Source organism: Cavia porcellus, unplaced genomic scaffold (genome assembly GCF_034190915.1).
Source record: "Cavia porcellus strain 051 isolate PalLab524CR breed Dunkin Hartley unplaced genomic scaffold, mCavPor4.1 scaffold_5, whole genome shotgun sequence".
NCBI classification, from domain to species: Eukaryota; Metazoa; Chordata; class Mammalia; order Rodentia; family Caviidae; genus Cavia; species Cavia porcellus.
The window spans coordinates 43,605,322-43,621,690 of record NW_026947488.1 but is presented as its reverse complement, the minus strand read 5'-3'; the positions used below and the strand labels follow the sequence as shown (position 1 = coordinate 43,621,690).

Sequence of the window (16,369 nt, the reverse complement as noted above, 5' to 3'; positions counted from 1 at the left end):
TCGATCATTGATTTTAAATATATTTCAAATTAGAAAACCAGTGTCATTGGATAATCTGAAATGGTAGTCATCAGTCTAAATCTTTGTGCCTACATATACCTAAATTGAAGTATGCTTTAAGGATCTATATTTTTGTGGGAAGGAATTCTGTCAAAAGTTCAATAAGTGACCTGGTTGACAGCTGTAACCTATTTGATGTCATTAAAAAGACAAGTGCTTTCCTAAAGAATTATGCAAGTTATAAAATGCTGACAATTGTCCCATACATATAGAACCAACCACAAAGATTCACACTAAGCTCAATGCAAATATAAATAAGAAATAAAATATTTCCACATTCTTTGTAGCAACAATTTATAATATTGACAAAGCATGGTGATCAAAGAAGGTTAATTTAGGAATGGAAAAGCAATGTAATAGGGTATATGTATGTGCTAAATTGGTAGATTAATAGAATAAATGATCAAAATACACACTACCACAATAGATGTTGGAAAAGTATTGAAAAAACATTTAGCCATTTCTGATTTTAACAATTAAAAAAAAGACTCTGGAAGTTAGGAAATGAAGATCTAAATTTGACAAACTAGTCTCAAGACTATAATGTCAAATATCCATGATTAAAGGTTAAAGAAAGTTGTTATTAGAGTCAGAATCAATGCAAGAAAACTACAAAACCTCATTATTCAAATACTCCTGAGTTTTCAAGAAAAAAGACCAAAACACTGAGAAACAATGGGTAAAAGATAAAAGTTTTTGTATTAAAATGTAAATAATGAAAATGCATGTTAAAGGAATATAAAAAAGTTTCAAGATGTCTAGAAATAAACATAAAATCAGACACTATACTAAAAATGATCAATCAATAAAATGACTCCATTAAAAAAGCAACAGAATTTGTACCATAAAACCTTGAAAATATTAAAAAGTATTGTTTAAAGGAAGAAAATTAAACCAAAACAATATACCAATAAATGATATGAGTTGAAATGAGAAATCTTACTTTAAAGCTTAAGTTTTTTTTTTCCAAATGGACCTATTGCTTCAATAGTCTCTCAATTAAAATCCTAAGGATAGTTTTAAATTAAACTGTTCAAGTTGATTCTAAATGTCATCTGTAAGAACTAGTACAGAGTAAGAACAAAATATATGATGCAGATATAATTATACTTCTAGAGAAAGCATAAATGGTACTTAGTAATGTATACCATTATTATTGCATTTACACAAAAACTAAAAGAGGAGTTAATCCATCTAATGTCACAAATCTGCCATCTGATCCAATCTATAGCCAAGATTCCTCATTCAGCAGCATTTTGCACTGCATCTGGCAAAAATACACGTGTGTATATGTGTGTGTGTGTACATATAACAGAAAAAGGATCACTGTCACACCCAATGAGTTATCATTAATGAATATAAAAATATACCTTAATAAAAATAAAAGTGAGAAGTGTATGAGAGCAATTTTTTAAAGAATAAGTAGCACAAATGGTGAATTAATACATGAAAAATGGTCAAACTCACAATTAGGGAAATGCAATTAAAATAACAAAAATGCATAAGCTTTATCAAAATTTTAACAGTCCTAATATCTAAGTTTTAATGAGGAAGTAGAGATCTTGTCTCCTACCCCAACACCACTTGAAATCAATTTGGTATTATTTTCCCAATTTAAAGTGAACTACAAAAAAATACCCACACAACTACACAAATCTACGTAAATGTTTAAATTTTCCTAAAAATGATCACTGGAAATAATCTCAATAAACAATAGAATAGTTGAAGTCACAAAATTATATGAACATTGACATGACGAAATGTTAATTTGAGGTGCTTAAACATTTTTAAAAAGAATATAGAAGAAAATCTTACATAATATAATCTTTTGTTTTATGCGTGTGTCCATAAATATGTATATCCACTTCTAAATGTGAGGTAAAAGTCTCAATAAATATCAAAATACACATATTCCCATTTATTTTATTCATATATACAAAATTTTAGTACAACAACATATCTATTATCCAGAGAGGAGAGATTGAAAAGAAGGATGGCGAATGAAGATGAATTTTTATTTTACTTCATATATTCCTATAGTTATTAAAATTTTTATAATTATGTATTTGTTGTATGATTCATGAAAGTAAATGAATATGGTAAAATTATTTCCAAAAATGGAAAACAGTTTATGAAACAAAATACTGCATTTTGGCCAGCATGTACCTACGAAATTATCATTTACATTTTCTGGTAACTAGTACTGTGAATTAAAACCTTGCAACTCAAGATGAAATACTTAGACCCGCAAAGATGACAATTTCCTGGGAACCAGCTAGAAACTCAAATGTCAGATCCTCCCTCACGCCAAGCAGAGTTAGGGTGGTGATTCTCCGGCACATGGACTTTGAGAAATATTCTCCAAAATAGGAAATGTTTTCTTTTATATTCCAGCTATTAAAAAACAAACCTCTAAAAAGTAAAATTTAAATTTTTTCCCTAGTTCATGAAAAATATTTGAAAGTTTCTTCAAATAATATTGTGAGCTTTTCACAGTTTTAAATTATAAAAAAAAAGTATTAAAATATGAAACCCAATACTGGAACTATTTTGATGACTAAGGGAGCAGGGCATCCGAATAAAAAAGAAAACAACATTTATGTAATTTCCTACATTGCCCTTTTTCGTGCTGCAACTAAAATCACTATGGTTCAAACTCCTTAGTGGGGGGCTGGCCACGCCCCTGCTGCCCAGAGTCCTGGTTCACAGGGAACATGGGAGGAGAGCCACGTGATTCACCTGCAATAGCAGACCCTACAGAAAGCTCCACTTCCTGCGTATGTGCGAATCAGGAAGATGCCCTGCCCTTTACACCTTCATAGCCTCGCCATAAAATTCTTACTTAGCACGACAGGTGTGACTCCACCTCTATTTTCACCATATTGACATGCCAAGTGGTTTTCCTCCTCATACTGTGATTAACATAAGGAAAAGGCTCTGGTTGCCTAGGCAACCGAAAGTCACAGCACTGGACCTGTTGACTGCTTCTAGTATTTGTTATGCTCTTGGATCCTCTCACCAGTCAGAGGAATGCAGTCCATTTCCTAGTTCTGCCTCTTGGTTCCTGGTCCTCTCTCTGCAATGCCCGCCTGAATTGACTGAATTCTCTTGTTTTCTTACCTTTTCTTATCTCCAGGAGCCGACATTGGTGTCCTTTCCTCCAAGACACTGACTCACCCCTTCCCCCTCAGCCCAACACTGCTTGACAGCAGTTTGCTCAGCTTTTCGATTTTCTTTTCAAAATCCTATGCTCACTTTAAAAATGATCTCATGTGGGATGTCTTTATTTACTTCCATTCTTCCATTGCTCCAGGTATTTTGCTACCACAAGGTTAATAGAAAAATGTACCTTCTATTATTACACTTCTTAACAGCAAGCTACAAAATAATATTATCTGCGCAATCTGTGTTCCTAGTGGTAGTTCTTAATCTTGGCTTCGGGTTGCAATCTTCTGAACAAATACTAATGTTCAGCTTCTACACCAAGAGATTCTGATAAAATTGGCCTGGGACATAGCCTGGACCGGGGCAGGAGTTAAAACCTTCCAGTTTGATTCCAGGGTAAAATATTAGGAAAGCAGCTAACAGCTTTTCAAGCAGGGCTTCCCATTTCTTTTTTTTTCTTTTTTTTTTTTTTTTTTTTTTTTTTTTTTTTTTGGCATTTATAATAGTAAATCACAAATTTACACTTCCCTTAAGGGCCCACTTCCCCTTAGATCCTTTGTGCTCCTTCTCAGCCTCTGGCCTGTGCATTGCAGAAGACTGATTCCCTATCATTGGCTGTTTCCCAGCTTCTGAAACAGGAGCTTTCTAAAGATTTTCACCCAGCCAGATGCCCACCCAGGTGACCAGAGGGTAGAAAAAGGGAAAAGCCGGGGTATTTCTTCCCCGCTTCCTTTGACTGCATGGTTCTTCCTCCTGTGCCTCTCTGTCTCCAGTTCCTATCAGACAGCCTGTGCTTTCAGTTTTCAAACTGTAACTTGCCCCATGCACTTGTCTTTGACCATCCAAGCAGGGCCACAATAATTTCCTATTGCTAATCTGGGCTGATTCATCATCCAATGTAGTATCTCAGTTCATCTACAACATGTGACCAGTTCCCAGTAAACTATCCTTAATTACTTGGAGGAACCTGCCTGATACAGTTCTTAACAATATACATTAGCTTACATAACATGTTCCCAGTTTCCATAACAGGTTCCCAGAAGCAGTATCTCTGTTGTTCCTTTCACTAGAGCCCACTTGGACATTTAGGGCAGGGAGCCACAATGCTAAGCTCTGAGGCCCACCACATAGGACCAGGTCTGTATTCTGTTGTAAGATAGTCATAACACACATGGACCTAAACTCTCTCAGCTGGCCTTGACACTTTAACTGTGCAGGCAGAAGGACTTTCCTTCCCAGAAATACACAACTACACCCAGGTGCTATGTCCGGGAGCAGAATGCTGCAAGCCCCATACAGACCATGGAATGAACTCTAAATTCTGTTACCACAAGTATAGGTTGTGGAAGAGGAAGATCAACATAATCTGAGTGCTTTGAGAAAGCCAGAATTCTGGTCCTCACTCCACACTTTTATTTTTAAAAAACTGAAATATAATCCGTATTCCATAAAACTCAACTATTTAAAGTATACGAGTCAGCAGGGTTTTCATATTGTCAAACATTTTTCATGTATCAGCACTATCTAATTTCAAGATATTTTCACGCTCCAAAACAAACACATGAACAAACAATAAAACCAAACTCTGGAACCATCAGCAAACCATTTTGCACTCTCCCCCCTCTAAAACCCTAGGCAATCACCAAGTTATCACTTATACTGGTCTGCCCTAGATGTTTAATATAAATTCATGTAAGTGTCATATAAGGGGCCAGTCATAGTGGTACACACCTGTAATCCCAGCATTTGAGAGGCTGAGACAGAAGGGCTGCTGCCAGTTCAAGGTCAGCCTGGGCTAGTGAGTTCAAGGCCAGTCTGCACTACATAGCGTGACTATATATTTTAAACAAACAAATTTCATATAAAGGGAATCATATATACTTTCATGATACACCTCTTTAACTTAAAATATTTCCAGTATTTTACCAGGTCATAGCATACTACCAGAGCTTTATTCTTAAGAGGAAATAATATTCTATTTTATGAATATGCCACATTTGTCCATTCATTAGATAATAGGTATGTGGGTTGTTTCTACTTCTGGCTATTTTAAATAATCCCACTTGAACACACATGCAGTGTTGTGAGCACTTTATTTTTTTTCAGTTTCCTTGGGTGTATACAGAGAAGTGAAATTCCTGGGTAATGTGGTCACTCTGTGTTTAAGTTTTTGAAAAACTGCCCAACTGTTCTGAAGTGGCCATGCCATTCCATATTCTCACCAGTGCTTGTCATCTTTAGTCTGTGATATTAGGTAGCTTTGGTTTTTCCCACTCCCATGCATTTTGGTCCATATCTTATGATCAACTTGTTAATTTCTAAAAAATACACAGCTAGGATTTTGATAAGGATGGCATTGAATCTGCAGATCAATACATTCACATTGAGTCTTTTAACCTATAAAATCTATTTTAATCTATAAAATTAGATTCCTTACCATTGATTTGTTCTTTGATTTCTGTCAATGAACAGTAGTTTTCCGTTCTGTCTTGCACTTCTTTTGTTCAGTATTTCCCAAATACTCACCTACCCCTCTATTGGTATACAGGGACTTGACCCCAAGCCCTTCAAAATGAGCTATATCTCCAATGTTTTTATTTTTTATTTTGACTTGGGGTTTTACTAAGTTCTTAATTTTCCCACAGTGGGCCAAAATTTGAGATTCCCCCTGCTTCAGCCTCCCAGAGTGCTGGGATTACAGGCTTACAACATCAGGCCCCACCAAATATTTATTCTTTTTGATGCTATTGTAAATGGAATTGTTTGAATTGCATATCTGTGGTCTTGCATTTTAAAATATGCATTTTTGACAAGACCTCCAAAGGCTTTTCAGCATGCTAACAGCATGCCCAACTGATGTGCTCAAGCCAGACGGCCTGCACACAGCATGGCCACATTCTGTCCCACACAGCTCTCACGCTTCAGGAAATGACTCGAGGCAGCACAGTCACAGAAAACAGTGAAAGGTGCAAAGATACTGCTGAGCCCTGTGAATAAAATGTTGCTCATAAGAGGAAGCAAGCGGATGTCATAACAGGATTTTCCATTCTAATTTCTGTACAGTGGAAAACTGGTATTAAATATTCATTTAATTGAGAAAACTACAATGCTGACTTTTGTCTCAATTATGTGGGTAAATAATCCATTTGAAATAATTGTACTGATAATACAATAGAATGGATCATTTTCCCTTCAGTGAATTTCTTATTATTTTTTTCAAAAATGGCAATAATTACAAGTTAGACCTCATAATAAATGTTCCCTAAACCCTGTTTTGCTTTGTGATTTCAGATATGACATCATTACCCCTATGACCTTGAACCTTTGTAAATTACAATTTCTCCTGCTGAATCATGAAGGAATTGGACTAAATTTTTCTAGTCTCTCTCGGTCTCTCTCTCTCCCTCTCTCTCAGTTCTTGTAATTCTGAATCATCACTTGCAAATCTAGATAAAACTTAATTTTATGAATTATGTCTTACAGATTCAGTCATAATGAAGGCATGGTTCTAAATGAAATATGTAAGGTCTGACATTTTCATACATAGTTATAAGCTAGGAGCCAGCTTCATTGTACCATTTATAGTCATATAACAATATATCCTCTTTATCTGTAGTTTTAAGGAACAATATTTAATAAAAAAAATTAAACTGATGGAGAATTCCTTGAAGTTAGGTGAAAGGGTATTTATTTACAAGTAAGTTTCCTCAAAATTCACTCTGCTCTGTATATTTAATTCTCTTTCCTCCATCTTACATTAGCACTTTCATGAAAATCAACATATAAATTAGTCTATTGACACAAAAGTTTGTTAATATGATTATTTCAAAAAGAAAGCAAACATTTCAGTAAAAAGTTAAAAAGCTGCAAACTTTCAGTGGTGCTCAATATTTTACATATTCCAGAAAAACCAGGTCCGGATGTTTGGGAACAGCTCCCAAGTTGCCACAAGACCAGAGAAAGAGGCAGATAACAGTGCAATTTATGTGGGGACTCATTGTCAGGGACCTGGCCTAGATCCACAATCTCCCAAATGAGTATACATTGAAGGCTTAAATAAATGAGACAATTTGGCATGATGTTAGGGATCCAGAAGGCTCAGAACCCTCGGCAGAGTTTGATACTCTAGGGGCTAAGACAAGGACTGTGTTTGTGTGGCCCATATTTATTTAGTTTCCAAACAAGGAAGGGGTTAGAGTGGAAAGTTCAGGAAACTGAACAGAATTTGGGAGTGGTTTGAGGACTTTTCCAAGTAACAAATTTTGTTAATTTAGGAAAAGTATCTTAGGAGAAGATCTCCATGTTGCATTTCACTATAGGAGTGAAATGCCTATAGCTACAGTCTTTAGTTACTTGGAGTTGGAGCCAGGTTGTCCTCACTTGTGAGTTTATCTTGCCTTTTGAGGCATCTCTTTGTTCTCAGGTTAGCTATGCACCAACCATGCTGCAACCCTGTACACGTGTTCAATTTCCAGTTTCAATGGCTCCCAACAACTCACTGATATAAACATTGTATTGGACAGTTGCAAGACTCATGGATCCTCACCACTCGGGTCAACAGTAAACAAGGTACCTGGTTCATTTGAAGCTTTTATCAAAGATACCAAGTGCATTCTTGGTGCCAACAGTGCCCAGGTCCCTATCCTAAAGCTCACATACCACTCTAATTTGGAGGATGCTCCATGGGTCATGGTGATTACAACTCGAGATGGCTGAAAAACTGAATTCCCACGCTGTGCCATCACTCCTCTAGGAGTGAACTGGCAATCTGACTCATGCCTACTCTAACTTAAAGGTTCCTAGAAACTTATCTTGAGGGATAGACTCCTGCTCAGAAGTTTACTGAGGAAGTAGTCTCACAGGAAACTTGTAAGCAACTGAAGGAAGCAAGAGTGCTGGGGAAGAGGCTAAGTGGTATTGGGGATTCAAGCAAAACCTACCCTCCATCTGGAGTGTGAACACAGAGTTGTTCCACTTAGGTTCCCTATACCAGTGGGTCCCCTACACCACAGATGATGAGTAGACACACTGAAACTTCCTGGAGTCTCCTATAGGTGGGCTGAGGACAATACTCAGGGCAGTGGGCTGTTGTTAGCTATTAGCAGCAGTGCACAGGGATTGAGAGAGAATGTGCTGGTTCGGTAAATGGCCAGCATCTACTAGAGTCCAACCCCATCAGTCACAGAGGACTCATTAATGAAATTACCTAAAGAAGGTATTAGGATTCCAGAGTGGGTGGGATGTTCCTATAATTCAGGCCACTCAGGAGCTGAGGAAGGAGGATTAGTTGAGTCCTAGAGTTAGAGGCCAGCTGGGGCAACATACTCAGACCCTCATCTCAAAATAATAACAATACTAACAGAGTTACAATAATATTTGGCAGCATTAAGGATTGAACATAGGATCTTCACACAGAGCTTCATCCTCAGACCTGTTTTGTTTTTTTTTTTGTTTGTTTGTTTTTAATGGCTATAAGACTTTAACACATTTTCTCTAGCAGAGAGACTAAAAAGAATCAAGCTAGGGTTATTGTTAGGGTTAGGTTTCCAGTTAGAGTTATGCGTAGAAGTGAGCATTAGGTTTAGGTTTAGGGTTATGTTAGAGTTTAGCATTAGGGTTAGGGTTAGGGCTTAGGGTGAGGGTTAGGGTTAGGTTTATGTTTAGCTCTAACAGTTAGGGTTAGGTTTAGTGGCCAGGGTTATGATTAGGGTTAGGTTTATGTTAGGGTTGATTTTATTTGTTCAGATCTCTGAGGTTTGATTTTTCCTTCACCAAGTGAAAAATAACTTTATGAAACTTATACCTTGGAGACAAATATTGCTTTATGGTTTTTATCTGAGTGAGTCACAATATATTAACCAAACATTGATTTTGTGTTCGTTATTCATTTTCATCCACATTCATTCTTCCAATGGCCAACTTTTCACTACTTTTATGATTGCCTTCTGTGTCATGCAAGATGATGTGTGCAATGCATATAATAAAATGATAGTTGTGTGTCACACCCACCTTGCATGAGTTTATGAGCTGAGGTAGTGCTGGCCATGGCTGAGATCAGCTGGGCCTCACCGGGGATCACTCTCATGTTGAGCAGCTGTGAGTTGGCTGATGAAACGCAATGTCTGCTGGGATGACAGGCTCTGTTTCACATAGTTTCTGTCTTCCAGCTTGCAAGCCAGGCCCAAGAAAGAAGGAGAAATATAGCAGCCATTTGTTGAATTCATCAAATGAAATCAATCTTCCGTCTCACCTTGTTCTGAAACATCAGCTGCCACCTGGACATTTGAAATGGCCTAATTTCTTTCCAGTGTTGTTGTTCTACAAAGCTAATTTCCACATACCAGGCAGAACAATCCTTACAACATCTAAGAAAAGTGTTTGCCAGTCCTCAGCTCAGTGCTGTCCAGTGACCTCCCATCTCAGAGAAGCCAAGGATTTTCAAGACCTTCATCTTCAAGACTCTACATGAAACATGAAAACACCTTATCTGCCCACCTCACCTTCCCACACTGCCCCTGCATGGCACCCTCTTCCTGTGTTACTGACCTGCTAATGGGGCATGAGTTGCTCAGGATCTCAGACATACTCTTTGCTCACAATGCGCTGTATGTACTTTCTAGTTCTTCTCAGAGGTCGTCTCTTGCAGAAGGACTTCCGTGGACAGCCTAAACTAATGAATGCATTCTGTACTCTATGTAATCCTTACCATGGTTTGTTTTGCTTGATAGCACCTACTCATACCTGAATTATTATATATACATTTTTGTTTCTTTTCTCCCCTACTAGTATGTGAAGTCTGAAAGAACAGTGTATTTCTTTCTTTTGTTCACTGCTCTAACCCCAGTGTCCACTAAAGGGCCCAGTAGAAGATAAATGATGATTTGTTAAACGAATGAGTCAATGAATAAATATCTTTTAGCTTAGGAGATGGCATTCAAGATTTCAGTTATTCAAAATTTACTGTAAGGAATGAATTTCTGTGATGCCAATGAAAGTTAAAGGATAAATAGAAGATGATAATCACCAAAGTCTTATTAATGTGAGTCAGCAGCCTTGTCTTGATTTTGTGCAGTGGCTGGGCATCTTCTAAATACCATTTGAACAAAGATGAAACTAATGAAAACTAGAACATAAATTCAGATTGCCCTTTTGCATTAGTCTATTGGATTTATCTTTTGGTAATATCAGGTGAATTCAGATAATTTCAAAAATAATTTAAGTGAAAAATATTCATCCCAATGTGAACTTGTTACTTGTATTTCTTCCTAAAAAATATATTTTAAAATGTCTGGATGTCAGTTTAAAATAATCAAAATATGTGAGAAATGCAGAATCTTTTAAAGTTTTCTTTTTAGTCGTATAGAAGGAAGTCACCACTGGTTGGAATATGAGGTTTTAAAAATTTATGAGAACTTTAGAGCCAGGGATTTAGCTCAGCAGCACAAGTGCTTGCCTCACAAGTGCAAGATCATGAGTTTGATCAACAGTGCCCCTCCTCCAAAAAGTATGAGAACTTTGTACATAAAAATAAATTCTCAGTACAACAATCACTTACTTGCTTGATCATATGAAGGAAAACGAAGCCATGGATTTAACTACAAAGTTTGACAGGGATGTGAGAAAAATGACAAAAAGTATGCAAAACTAATCAGAGTGTATCTCTAGCACATTTCATATCTTGTTAGTCATTTGCAAGGCTGGCATATCTTTATTTGTGAAAAAGGAAAGAAATGAACAAACATATAAATAAAGTCTAGTTTATGGGTACTTTTAGATGCAGCCTGTGACCCAGACATATTTCTTTGAAAAACATAAAATTAAAATGCAATCTTGTTGTAATAGAAGAAATGGCAGTAATTAAATTAACGTGAGGCAAATGTCACGAAATAGGAATATATGGTGCTTAAATTTAATTTATTCCAAAATCTCCTCTGAGTTGAACATGTTCTTTTAAATCCAATTACTAATCTGAATCCTTATAATATTTTAATTATTATAGCCATAAAAAGCAGTACTGGCTAAGGATATATTTAATAATAAAATCTAATCAGTTTAAAGTTAGTCAACTCTTTCGTTTGGATTTTTTATGAAGATTTAATATTTTGACAAATTTTGTTTATATTTTTATAGGCATGTTCTTATATTCTGCTTTGTTCAGTATACAAATAATTTTAAGATTATACTAGTTTATTTCAACTACTTTTTTAGGGCAGTCCAAATAAGACAGAAATGTCTTAGCTTCTTTGTAATTGTATTATGTGTACAGTGAGCCTTAACTCCTCATTTCATGACATTTTGTCTAACCCACATAAGGTTGTAAATTCACTCGGCATATATATAACAGCAAAAATACATATATGCGTGTATTAGTAAAATAAAATTGAAAAAAGAGAACTATGGATTAATATAAGCCAACTATAATTTCTGGATGGTGTTCAGATCATATTTACATTACAGGACAGAGATAATCATCAAGTGGCTTATTTAAATAAATATGCCAACTACTGATTACTATTTTGTAGGCTATCAAAAACAGAGTTGTTCCAGAATCACCTTGGCTGTAAGATTTATCTGAAAATGGTTTCAAAACATGGGGAATTATTTCTCACTTAGTATGAAGTTAAATGTAGGTTGATCCAAGTCAATTCAAGTTCACCAAACTCCCAAGTTCTTCAAATTTGTTCTGCAAAACTCTCATGGTCCAATGATGATGGCAGGACTTCTTAACAATGTAGCCTGAATATCAAACAAAGAAACCAGGTTGTCCCAGGTAAACCGCGGGTAGTGGCCACCTTTTGCACAACCAATCTTAGCTTTGTTTACAGAAGTCTCATTTTTCTCTGTGGTAAAAGCAGTTAAATGAAAAATAAATAAATTAATGAACATTATCCTGTATAGTCACCTAGCTCACTCTACCATTTTCTGCGCAATATTGTCATTAAAATAGCACTCACACACAATTAGTAAAATTCGACAATTCGACTGTTACTGTTCTTAGCATGTTATCCATCAGCTGGTATGTGTTTCCCTTGAGAGAAAGAGAGGGGAAGAAAGGGAGAAGAAAGAGGCTTTCTTTAGATCAGTCATAGGGGTGACAGTTTCTTAGGGGAAAGAGCTGGACCATACCTGCTTCTCCCAATGGAGCCATCAGCAGGTCCCACCCACGTGCTCAGCAGGTAGAAAGAGGCAGATTTTATTTTTTAATAATCATTGAGCCAGTGGACATGTTTTCCTAGATAGTGTTTACCCTTGGCTCAGCAGCACTTTGCTTTGGAGCCTATAAGTTCTTTATTCTGGGATTCCCATTGTCCCATTGTGCCACTGCTAAGCCAGCTCACAGTTTCAGCCCTCAGTCCTTCTCAGAGATTCCCCTAGGAAATCCAGATTCCTCAGGTCCTATTTGCTACCCTCTGAGAACTTAGGGCAGATCAGGTGAAACTTTTAGAGCCCGTTGTAACCCAGGTGCCATAGGTTTACCACTGAAAGAGTATGAAAAGGAGCAGCGACTCTGCTTAGCCCACATCTCATTGGCTCAGCTCTCACACAGAGCTTGTTGTCTACAAAAGTCTCCGGATGAGAAGGAGGCACTATTCCTATGACTTGAAATGCAGGACAACTTCACAAGTTTTATGTACACTCTGTGTGACCCACTTGGGTTTATGAAGAGTTCAGGAAGCAAACTCTAACTTCCCCCAAACTCTGCCTCTTCCAAATAATAGTTCTCTACCTCCAGCATCTCCTGTTCATACTTTCTGTGGGATGATTAGGGGTGCACCAGCCACAGATCAAGCATTGATGGCAAAGACTTCATGGATCCTACTCATGAGTATTCTGGCTGGGGGATGATCTTGAGAGAGCAAATCCTGATATCTCCAGTATCACAAGTAAAAGGCAGAGAGCGCTTCTCTATTAGGGCTCCTTCTATACTGTTACTGACAGATGCATGTCTTCCAGGTTCTCTGAATCAGAATTTGTGCTTTCTCTAAGAACCCTAAGTGATTCCTTTGCATTTTAAAGTTCTAGAAGCATGGCCTTACCAGCTTTTGGGCAGTAAGTGCCCAGAGAAAGTGATAAAAGTGACAAAGTCAGATGTATTCTGAGCTGAAAACTCAAGTATCTTGAAAGAAGTTCTTAGCCTCCAGGCAGAATTTTAAGATACTAATCTAAACATATCCTGACTATACTCCAACATTTACAGAGAGAAAAAAATGTTACAAATTTTAAAAAGAAATAATATGCAGAAAGGGAAAAAAAACTATCTGATGACAGACTTATCATGTCCTGCAGAAGGACAGAATAATCATCTATGACAGCAAAATTGGGAAACAGCAGAAAGTAGTGGAAAATGCAGATGCCAAGGAAATGCAACTCACTGCAGCAATTCAGTGCACAGCTAAGAGATCACGCACTTATCATGGAGAAATAAAAGTAGTGCATATGTGTAAGGGTTCAGAGAATTTAGCCTTCACGTGTCAAGTTAAAAAAATCCTAAAGACAAAACTCTTAAAAAAAAAATCTAAAGTACCAGACACAAATATGATGGTAGGGAGACTACAGGAAGTCAGTGGGACTGGGACTGGGTATGGAGGCATGGACCTGTAGCCTCAGTCACTGAAGAGTCAGAGGCAGGAGACTCACTTGAGTCCAGGAGTTCAAGGTCAGCCTTGGGCAACACGGCAGGATTTTTTTTAAGTGATGAGCAAAGAAGTTGTTCATAAACTGTTGGATCAGAAATCAAATTGAAGCAAAGATCTTTATATGCACTATCATTAATTCCTCATTATAATACTGGGAAGTGAGTATATTTTCTTAAACATACTGTCTTTAAACAAGAAACAATCTGTTCTTTTCCTGTCAGTCACAAATATGGGATCAGTGGTCTGGTCCAGTCTCCAGCTGAAGTCAGGATGTCAGTGGGGGTTGCTGGCATCAGATGGCTGGGCTGGTGCTGCTGGATCTGCTGCCTGGCTGGTCTATCCCATGCTTGGTGGCTGGAGAACTCGAGTTGTCGGCACATGGGCCTCTCCCCAAGACAGCTGGGTCCTTATACTAAGGCAGCTGGCTGCCACTAAATGAACATTCTAAGAGAAAGCAGAAGCAGAAGGCATAATGTGTTTTGTGACCTCATCTTAGATGTCACTCACTGTCATGTCACTTTTGTTTTGGTCTATTCATTAGGAATAACACCACATCCAATGTGGTGGGAAAAGAAGGAAGCTGTGGGGGTGTGAAAGAGGATCCATGGATGTGCAGACATTTTAAATTAATATAGTAATGCTATTCGGTTTCCCCAAATTTACATGACCCACAGGTAGTCAGTCTTGAACACCAAGCTCATAGGATGCTGCTATCTAAAAGAGAGGGATCATGTAACAATAAAAGATGAAAATCAGGAAACAGATAAATCTATATGTAAACAGTATGACAGCTAAATAAAGTAAAAATTACTTGAAATACAAGAGTTTGGTAAAATATACTTGATTACAAGAAATGTAATACACTATGAATTACCAATGCAATAAATTTAAAAATCAAGTATAATAAAGTAGAATAATTCAACAAAGCTTATTGAATATATTCATTTCCCGGATAATACACTTTTTATGTACATGAAATATTTCCTAAAATCACAGTATCTGATCATAGTGTACTGTAATAGATGATTTAAAAAGTGATCAATATTTCAAGTATTGGGCATTAAGAAATACTGTCTATAATTCCATCAAGAGAGAATCACAACTAGTATTCAGGAAGCATGTAAAGGAACACAATGCCAAATTTAAGAGACAGAGCAGAAGCTGAATGCAGGAAAAGTTTTATAAACTTCAATGCATACAGTAATGAAGTATATCAGAAAAAAAGAAACAGTTTTTATATTACGAAATTAGAAAAAGAGCTAATAAAATTAAAGATGCCAATAGGAGATAAGTAATGATGAAAGCAGCTTTATTTCATAAAATAGAAAACACAGTAGCTATATTATCAAAGGGGATTTTTTGAAAGAATTTATAAAACAGAAATATCTTCATGATTTAGATTAGAGGAAAACCAAAATGTGTATTGTGAGTGATTAAGAATAAGGAAAGAGGTATAACCCCATCGAGAAGTTTCAAAGAATTTTAAATTAGCTATATGAAGTTATAAGGCAATACATTTGAAAACAGAGGACACAGAAGATTACATATTAAATTACAAATTATCAAAATTGATGTTTTTCTGAAGTAGAAAGCATGAAGAGATCAGTATTTAAATAAAGAATTGTCATTTACAATTTATGTTTTAAAAAGCAGATCAGAAAATGTTATAGCTCCATTTTTCCCATTCTTTAAGAATAATTATCCCCCCCCCATTCTTCTAAATATACCAGGTCACAGGGAACACAAGAAAGAAAATTCTTGGGAACAAATAAGAGAATCAAGAGGAACCAGGACTTCCTTGTGAATAATGGAAAATCACTCTACAACAAGAGGTTTTCTGAGGTATTTATTTCAGGTGCACAAAATATCCCTCCATGTAATCTTGGAGAAACTTTACTATAAGCCAAAGAAAAGTGCAGATCCTAACCAGAATGTATTTATTCACAAATTGTTCATATTTTAAAGGAATAGTTGTTCAATAGTCACTCAAGAAATGTTTTATAATTGCTAGGATATGAAAGAGTCAAGGTGAATTCCTAATGGAAGTATTAGACTTCCATGTTGTCAACTGGTTTATTTTTCATTTTAAAATGACATATATTCTTTTTCTTTTTGTCAAGAAACAACACAATATCTGTTATCAATATATGATCTCTTTGTACAATCAGCACAGTTTTAAGTCACTATGCAGAGCAAAATTATAAACAATCTTCTCTATCACACAAAGCCATCTTAAACGATTTTTAAAGGAAAAAAGTATTAAAACATAGATGGGCTTTACAAAAGATTAATGTATACATGATTTTGAAAACAAAACAATAAAAGTAAGACAACTTTACTAACCTTATCTCAATCTTATGAGACAATTCATAAATATTAACATGTTGTATTGTCAGCACCTTAGTTGACATGCCATACTTCACATTTCAATTTTCTTCTACTTTAAATTAATTAATGTAGTTGGTGCTATGGAAGAGCTACTGGATGGCTTGCCTTTCAGGTCAGTA

The 16,369-nt window shown here is 36.3% G+C and overlaps 1 long non-coding RNA gene across 2 annotated transcripts in view; it reads right to left on the bottom strand.

The window, feature by feature from the left end:
- LOC134476055 (uncharacterized) overlaps positions 1-11,976 on the bottom strand; it is a 30,588-nt gene extending 18,612 nt beyond the window's left edge. Inside the window, exons 1-2 of one of the 2 annotated variants that reach the window (XR_010047496.1) lie at positions 11,835-11,976; positions 9,235-9,392 (exon numbers count right to left, since the gene is read on the bottom strand). This is a non-coding gene — a long non-coding RNA (uncharacterized LOC134476055). Of the gene's footprint in view, positions 1-9,234; positions 9,393-9,771; positions 9,894-11,834 lie in introns of those variants that run through there. The other variant, XR_010047497.1, reaches the window with a different exon arrangement.
- Positions 11,977-16,369: the final 4,393 nt, after the last annotated feature.